Here is an 8435-nt window from a genome sequence, read left to right on the forward strand (position 1 = left end):
ATCAAAATAAAAGGCAAAACAACAAAAATTGAAAACATAAACATTACACATAATGTTACACAAACGCCACCAAAGCGGTGGAATGGTTTCCATGGTCTGTTATGTGTTACAGGCATCGTGTGAGAGTGAACAGCCAACCAGTTTGTATGGAATTCACCCGAGCAACTGGTTTGTGTGATCAGTTTTGCTTATGTTGACACCGTAAGGTTTCCACAAAACTGTCAGAGACACTGTTTTACCACTCTTTAGGTTCTAAATGTGTGTATGCAACTATATGTGTATTTTTGGGTGTGGTGCTGAATGGGTAGCTCCCTCGAAGGTCACTTGCTTCACCCGCGTTGGTGACCGTTGTCACTCCTTATCTGCCAGTAGGTAACACAGAACGCGTCTGTCTGTTACATGAGCCTCTGATGTTATGCAGGTATGTGTGAATCGGGTGTGGGAGCCGGGGCAAGCTCAGCAGGGGCCGGAACCCTTTTGCAGTGAGTTGCGTGCACCCAAGTGGCACGTTCAGCTACTTTGACTGCTGTGTGAGTGACGAGTAGGATCTGGAACGGTCCCTGCCAGCGCTTGGCTTTCCAGCTTTTCCTCCTGAAGTCCTTGACCACCACGAAATCACCAGGCTGCAGCTTGTGCAGCGGTCCTGTTGCTGGTTGTGGAAGGGCTGCAGACACCTGTTTTCTTATGTTAGATAAAGCAGAGGAGAGTTGTGCACAATATGTTAACATTTCATGTTCGCATAGTGTGGTGGATGGAAGAGGAGCTCTCGGTGCTTCGGTGCCTACATGTGGTGGAGCACCAAACAAAATCTCAAAAGGACTCAGATTGCTGCGTGTTCGTTTTCTCATTCGCATATACATCAACACTAGAGGCAGGGCTTTTGTCCAAGGAAGACCTGTATCAGCGCAACATTTCGCTAACTTGGTCTTGAGTGTTCCATTTTCTCTTTCTACAGCGCCACCACTGGCTGGATGGTATGCACAGTGTGTTTTTAAGTCAATACCCACGTATGCACTTAATTCTGTTATGGCCTGATTTACAAAATGAGAACCATTGTCACTTGATATCTTAGTTGGAATACCCCATCGGGGAATGATTTCAGCAATCAGAGCTTTTGCTACTGTTGTAGCTGTTTGCTTGCTAGATGGAAAAACTTCAACCCACTTAGACCACATGTCTACCATCACGAGACAGTGTTTCTTACCCTCAGATGGAGATAATTCAACAAAATCCATCATAACGTGTTCAAACGGACGTGTTGGTGGTGGGTGTGCAGCTTGTCTGGTTACCCCTGTAGGTCTGCCTGTGTTGTGAGTTGCACAAGTTACACAGGATTGACAAAACTTTTGTGCATATGCTGTGAACCCCTTTGTAAACCAAGTCTCACTAAGTGCACTTAACATTCCCCCTTTTGACACATGGTCAAGACCATGTGTTAATTTTGCATAATGAGAAAAGAAATGTTTAGGCAAACAAGGTTTGCCATCAGGTCCAGACCACAGTCCATCAGTGAACTTGCAGCCAGCCGAGGCCCAAAGGCGCCTCTCATCCGGTGTGGAGAGTGACTGCATGGCTGAAAGAGAAGAAGGGACTGTAACAAATGAGTGGGTTTTGTCATCATCAGAAATGTGAAGAGGAAGCTGTGCAGCAGCTTTCGCAGCAGCATCTGCACGAGCATTTCCTTTTGAAACGTCATCAGTGTTAGATGTGTGTGCAGCACATTTACATACTGCAATCTCAGTTGGTAGCAAAATAGATTCCAACAGTTCTGCAATGAGTGTGTGATGTAGAACTGGTTTGCCATCTGATTTCAAAAATTGTCTGTGTTTCCACAGAGCACCAAAGTCATGAACTACACCAAATGCATAGCGAGAGTCAGTGTGAATGGTGACTGTTTTACCCTTAGCGAGTTTACAAGCCTCAGTGAGTGCGATGAGCTCGGCTGCCTGGGCTGAGAGGTGACATGGAAGAGGTCCCGAACAGAGCACAGCTGAGTCAGAAACAACAGCAAAACCAACAAGATTATTACCAGTCTGTGGATCGCGAGAGGCAGATCCATCAACATACATTACCAGGTCACAGTTGGTCAGAGGAGTGTCCAGAAGGTCAGGTCGAGGAGTGCACTGAGCTTGGAGCTCAGCCAAACAGTTATGCTCCTCACCATCACCAGGAATAGGAAGTAATGATGCTGGGTTAAGATTAGTACAGCGTTTAACAGTTACGTTTGGCATGTCCAAGAGACATGTGTGATAACGCAAATATCGCGCTGCAGAAAGATGTGATGACTTCTGTTCGAGAAGGATCAAAGACACAGAATGAGGGACTAAAAGGGTCAACGGCGCATAACCCACGATATCACGAGAGGCGGCTAGTGCTTTTTCAGCCGCGGCCACTGCACGGAGACACTGTGGCAGGCCTGCAGCGACAGGATCGAGTTTTGCGGAGAAATATGCTACCGGACGCAATTTATCACCATGAGATTGTAATAACACAGATGTCATACAACCTGAGCGTTCATCGACTGTTTGAGTGAACGGTTTGTGTGGGTCTGGTAACCCCAGTGTAGGCGCAGTTTGTAACGCGCATTTCATTTTGGTGAAGGCCTGAGAGGCTGGTTCTGTCCAAATGATTTTGTCATACGCAGTTAGGTTTTTGCCATGAATTAACTCAGACAGAGGTTGCTCCATTTGAGAGTAGTTAGGAATGAACGAACGACAATACGAACACATCCCTAAGAAAGGCATCATTTGTTTCTTAGTTGTTGGTTTTGGAAGCGTCACTATTGATGCAATGCGTTTAGGAGATAGGGTTTTCCCCTCACTGGAAATGTCATGACCAAGAAAATGTACATTTTGAGATACAAACTGCAGTTTGGACAGGTTGGCTTTATGGCCTTCTGCTGCCAGATGTTTTAATAGTTTTAATGTATCTTTTTGACATTGTTGTTGTGTTGGTGCTGCAATGAGACAATCGTCTACATACTGCAGAAGAGCGGACCCTGGAGACAGGGTGAGGCCCTCTAAGCTTTCCCTGAGTGCTTCATTGTAGATGGTTGGAGATTCAGTGTAGCCTTGGCAAAGACGAGTGAAAGTGTAAGGCTTACCATTGAAGTTGAAGGCGAACCAGAACTGACTGTCTTTGTCCACTGGGACACTGAAAAAAGCATTGGAGAGGTCAATAACAGAAAACCATTTTGCTTTAGGAGGAACCTGTGCTAGAATGGTGTAAGGATTAGGAACATTAGGAGCTCTCGCGTGGACTGCTGCATTTACTGCTTTCAAGTCCTGCACGAATCTCCACTCTGTTGGTTTGCCTGCATCTCTAATCTTTTTAACAGGAAAAATAGGTGTTCTTACAGGTGAGTCAGGACATGGAACAATCACTCCTGCATTAAGCAGTGACTCAAAAACTGGTTTAATACCGTCAATAGCCTCTTGGCGCAGAGGATATTGATGCTTGTGAGGGCGGAAATCAGAACGCGGAGTGATGACGACAGGTTGACAGATGTTGATGAGTCCCACGTCATATTTATGCGATGCCCAGAGTTTCTGTGGAACAGAGGTAAGGGCAGAAGAAATAGAGGAGACATCAGTTACAAATGTGTCAACATGTTCATCACTTGGCTGAGTCTCTTCCTCAAGGACATAAACAGAACGAAGTGCAGGTGCCAGCATAACACAGACACTTCTGTGAAACCCTGTAGATTGTGAACGTAGGACGTTGGGATCACAAGTTGGTTCCCAGTCCGTCAGTTGTTCACACTGCGCCACGAACGGACCCAAGTCTCTCCATTGATCGGCCCGTGCTTTGGACAGCGAGATGTGTGGGTAAGAATCTTTAACTCAAAACATTTTCTGCTGTATCGGAGAGAGAGAGACAGACACAGCAGATTTGTGAGTTGACCAAAACAAGGTAGAACAATGCAAATTGTCATTTAAATCTTCAAAGAATTCATCTGCATATTGGTCATCTGGACCCGGTGTGACGTAAGAAGTGCAGTGAAGATGATCAGGATTCATGCGAACTGCATGTGGAGACACACGAGTGTCTACAGCACGTGTCATTGTCAGTGCTTGGATAGTGGATATTTTCCACTGGTAGACATAAAGTGAGCTGACGTGAGTATATTGCATCATTTGTTGTACTACTCTTCGTCTAACTACTTTTAAGCCATCAAGTGTGGACATCAAACAGATGCCAAAGGAGCACATCAAGTCTCTCCCCATTAGATTTATTGGGCAGAAAGATGATAACAAAAATGAATGTTTCACTTTAATGTCAGGGTCAGGATCAGTCACGTCAGTGTGCACACTAGTCATGGGAACAGTAAATTTCTCAGTTACAGTTAAACCCGATGCACCTTGTGAATATACATATCTACCACTCATACTCTGATTTGGAAAATACTTTTGTTGTATTACCGAATGAGTAGCCCCAGAATCAACAAGAAATGATAATTTTTTACCATTTATTACAACCTCTGTGGTAGGCATTACTTTAAATGAGTCATCAGAGAATTTAGCATAAGTGTGCGTGTTGAGTGTTTGTGGCATGTTCTGTTGTTCAAGGTGAGCAATGATGTCAGTAAGAGCAGTCTGTTGCTCTTGTGTGAGAGTGTATGTTTGTGCGGTTAGTGCAGAAAGCTCTTCTTCATTGCAGGCGGCGGTGTGTGTGCGTGTGTGTGTGTTACTTCTCTTTTCATGAGGTTTCACAGGGCGGGTGGCTGTCTCCTGTTAGACTCGGATACAAAGAAGGAGAGAATGGGTTATGTGGACTGAGTGTGGTGTTCGGATCTTTTTCTTTCTCTGTCACATCTTTCTTTACACATGTCATCTGTTTCTGCAATTGTTTTCTTTCCCTACATTCACATTCCATTTCCCATTGAACCAAACATTTCTTGTTTTTCTCTATTTTTTCTAAATCTTTGACTTTTACCATTTTTTTTTTCTTCATCTCGCTCTCTTTTTCCTTTAATTTACCCCTTAGTTCAGCAATTTTTATTTTACTGAAAGACCCATTTTCTGGAAAACCAAAATCCTTAGTCCACATGGATAACAATTCCACGGAACTTTCTCCATATTTCTGTTTCATAACGTCCACTATGGGTCCCGAGGGACCTTCGTCTTTACATTTATCCTGTTTTCCACCCATCTTTCAGGCGTGGTAAGTACTTATTATTCAGTAAATACAGTCGTCACTGTAAGTCTCAGATTTCTTTACTAGGAAAAATCCAAGTGAAAACCAATCAGTACAAAGTACCAATTATTGAGGTCAAGGGCGTGAAAAAGAAATATATTTTCATTCCTGTCTTCCTCTAGGTCAAGGGCGTGAAAAATATAACACTTTTTTAGTAAAAAATATCACATTTTCATTCCTATCTTCCTTTTTTTCTTTCGGTCAAGGGCGTGAAAAAGAAATATCTTTTCATTCCTGTCTTCCTTTAGGTCAAGGGCGTGAAAAATATAACACTTTTTTAGTGAAAAATATCATATTTTCATTCCTATCTTCCTTTTTTTCTTTCGGTCAAGGGCGTGAAAAAGAAACATCTTTTCATTCCTGTCTTCCTTTAGGTCAAGGGCGTGAAAAATACAATCTCGAAAATAAATTTGTTTTATCCGAGTACAATCGTCATACTGTATTAATCATTCCTGTCTTCCTATGCAAAGATTCATAATGGCGTCATGAACAGAAACATGTTTTGTTAATTTGTAATAACCTTAATCAAATAAAACCCATAAAAGTAGAACAAGACAAACTATCATCCAAGAAGACCAGAATATTAAACACCAAGGTTTAAATCTCTGTTGTATTATATTACGTAATTCTAGAGTGACATCTGATAGACGTACTCCTTCTAAAAATTAAATTTGGAAATTTGGAATTTCAACTTCTTACCCGATATGAAGAAATTATTTCTTTGTCTGGATCGTTTTAAAGTCAATCAGTCCTCCTTTTGGCCGCCGGTCCCCTCTCTCTTTGTCTGACGAGGTATGGGGCAGAATCTCTTTTGATGGATCCTGAAGTGCACATACCCGGACGTCCTCGGAGTCCTGATGGAGCTTCAAACGATCCCACTTCTGACACCAAGTTGTTTTGGAAAAACTTCTAATTATAAATCGGGAGAAGAGTTTTGTTCACAAATCCAAAGATAATAATGAAGTCTTCAAATGATTCAAAGTTGTCCCCTTCTACTTTATTTTGCTTGCAAGGGAAAGATGCACCACAGCCACCTCAGTCAGTGTCTGTGATGAAAAGTTCAACATCGTACAAGATACCAAACCATTTTATGCACACATGAGTTCACGCCCTGGGATAAATCATAGACAGGGAGTGGATGTTCTCGTACCCTGGCTATCGTTCTTATCTAAACACATGCCAGGTGCGTTAACCGGGAGTCAGTGATTGTTTTACGGTCCGTCTCAAACTTGCCATACAGACAAAGAAGACACTGTGTCTTCACTTTCTCTTTCTGAAGTGGGAGTGTGTGACCAGCCTTGAGAAACAAGATACTGTGTTCATTAAAACTGATGAACTACTTCTGTAGGACTGCTGTGTTATGTCAGTATTTGTGTTCCTCACCTTACCTTTCAGTTTTACATCTTTTAAAACATTTCATGATATAAGAATATATTTTTTCCCATTACAACTATCTCAGAGGTAAATATGTACTTTATACTACACCTTAGAGGTAAACAATGTACTTTAAACGTTAATAACGTTTGGAAATACAAACATTAAATTGTGTTTCTTTTGTAAATAAACTAGAGTCAAGTTGCAGATTGATTTCAATTATTTTCATCATTCTTTTCCATACAATGTGTGTTTGATAGTGAAACCTCTTGTAATCTGAATTGATTCAAACATGATGTGATCATATTTAATCATACTCTTGTGTTTACAGAAGTTAACAGATAAAATGTAGCTGTATTTACTGTGAGCAAGAATTTTGAATGAAATATGCTGTCAAGTTTCTATGTGGGAAATGTTTGACCCATAGTAGACTAGAAGTCTGAATATTTTGGCTTCTGCTGCTTTTATTTGGATCATTCTTTTTATATATAAAAAATACTGAATCGCTGTACTTTAGTCATTTTTCCATACAGTGAGCACCACAAGAAAGGAAATTCTCCTCCATTGTGCTGGTGTGGCGACAGAAATCTCAGACATCTCAAAACTATGACGAATAATCTGTCCTGCTGTCTCTCTATACAACTATCTTCATGGCCAAATAGTTGTCAATGAGAGAATATGTTTTTCTTTTTCCAGTTTAGGTGAACTGACCCTTTAAGTAGCGTTATATTAACAATCTTTCACAAACTATCATAAATGTTTGAAAATTTGTATTAAGTAACGCATTTTTCCTTCTTTGTTTCCAGTTAAAGCTTATGCAGTCAGAGCTGAATGTTGAAGAAGTTGTCAATGATAGAAGTCTGAAGGTATGCTCACTATTAATAGTAATGTCCTATAATCACACCTAAATGCTCTGTCACTATTTTATAAGTTACTTATCCCTGATTTTCTGTGTTTAGGTTTTCAGTGAAAGGTGCAGAATCCACTACACGCCTCCGAAGGTGAAGTGAAGCTCCGTCTGATGAGAGGAGCTGCTTCACTCGAGGTTCGAATCCCGACCGGACTTGAAACTACGACAAGCTGCTGAGTCCTGACTGCAGGCTGCAGACCATCCAGACCGCCCTGACCTCTTCTCCAACACACTTGTATTCCATTGTGTCTGTTGCATTGCATTACCTCAGCTGTACAGCAGTCATTAGTATCATTCTTTAATGAGAAACATTGTACAAAAAGAGTGTTTTTAAAAAAAAAAAGACAATAAAATGTTTTAAAGCAATGTGTTGTTTGTGAGGTTCTGGGTGGAGCTACAGTGAAGCTGTGACCTCACATGATTGTGGTGAAGAAACCCAAGATACTGCTTTAACCATTTACTACTTGTAGATTTCATTTAGGTGAAAATATCACGACGCTTCATAATGTTGGTCTTCTTTGTTTTTGCTTTATTGGGGAAAGACAGACAGGACTTATTGTCAGTATATTTTTTTCATTTGGTTAGTTTCTCTATGCACCTTTTTATAATTTCAGAAGAATGTATGAAGTATTGTTGTCCTCCTCCAGGACACCTGTCAAGAAACTAACGAAGACAGTTTGGTTTGTGTGATCAGAATTCATAACATGAGAAAATTAAAAATCTTTTTCCGTGTTAAGGTCTGGGTGGTGATTTATTTACCTTTTTTTAATCTGTACATTTAGATCTGTACAGGGAATGATTGCATTACTGGCAACAGGTACGAGGCCTGAAGTGATCTTTAAGAGAACTCAGGAGGTCTTTCAAGCCTCATGTTTAAACAAACTGTCACTAGCCGTGATGATTAAAACGTTAGCTGAATGCAAAAAACACAAATAAAGCTGATTCTGACCCAACA

At 41.2% G+C, this 8435-nt stretch overlaps 1 long non-coding RNA gene across 1 annotated transcript; it reads left to right on the top strand.

Moving 5' to 3' along the window:
- The first annotated feature begins 3741 nt into the window (after positions 1-3741).
- On the top strand, positions 3742-8206 carry LOC137888778 (uncharacterized). The gene is made up of 3 exons (XR_011105189.1): positions 3742-3827; positions 7377-7436; positions 7530-8206. It is a non-coding gene; the product is annotated as an uncharacterized lncRNA (long non-coding RNA).
- Positions 8207-8435: the final 229 nt, after the last annotated feature.

This window comes from Cebidichthys violaceus, unplaced genomic scaffold, assembly GCF_023349555.1.
Source record: "Cebidichthys violaceus isolate CVI_PGR_0920_01 unplaced genomic scaffold, fCebVio1.0.p SCAF_58, whole genome shotgun sequence".
NCBI lineage: Eukaryota > Metazoa > Chordata > Actinopteri > Perciformes > Stichaeidae > Cebidichthys > Cebidichthys violaceus.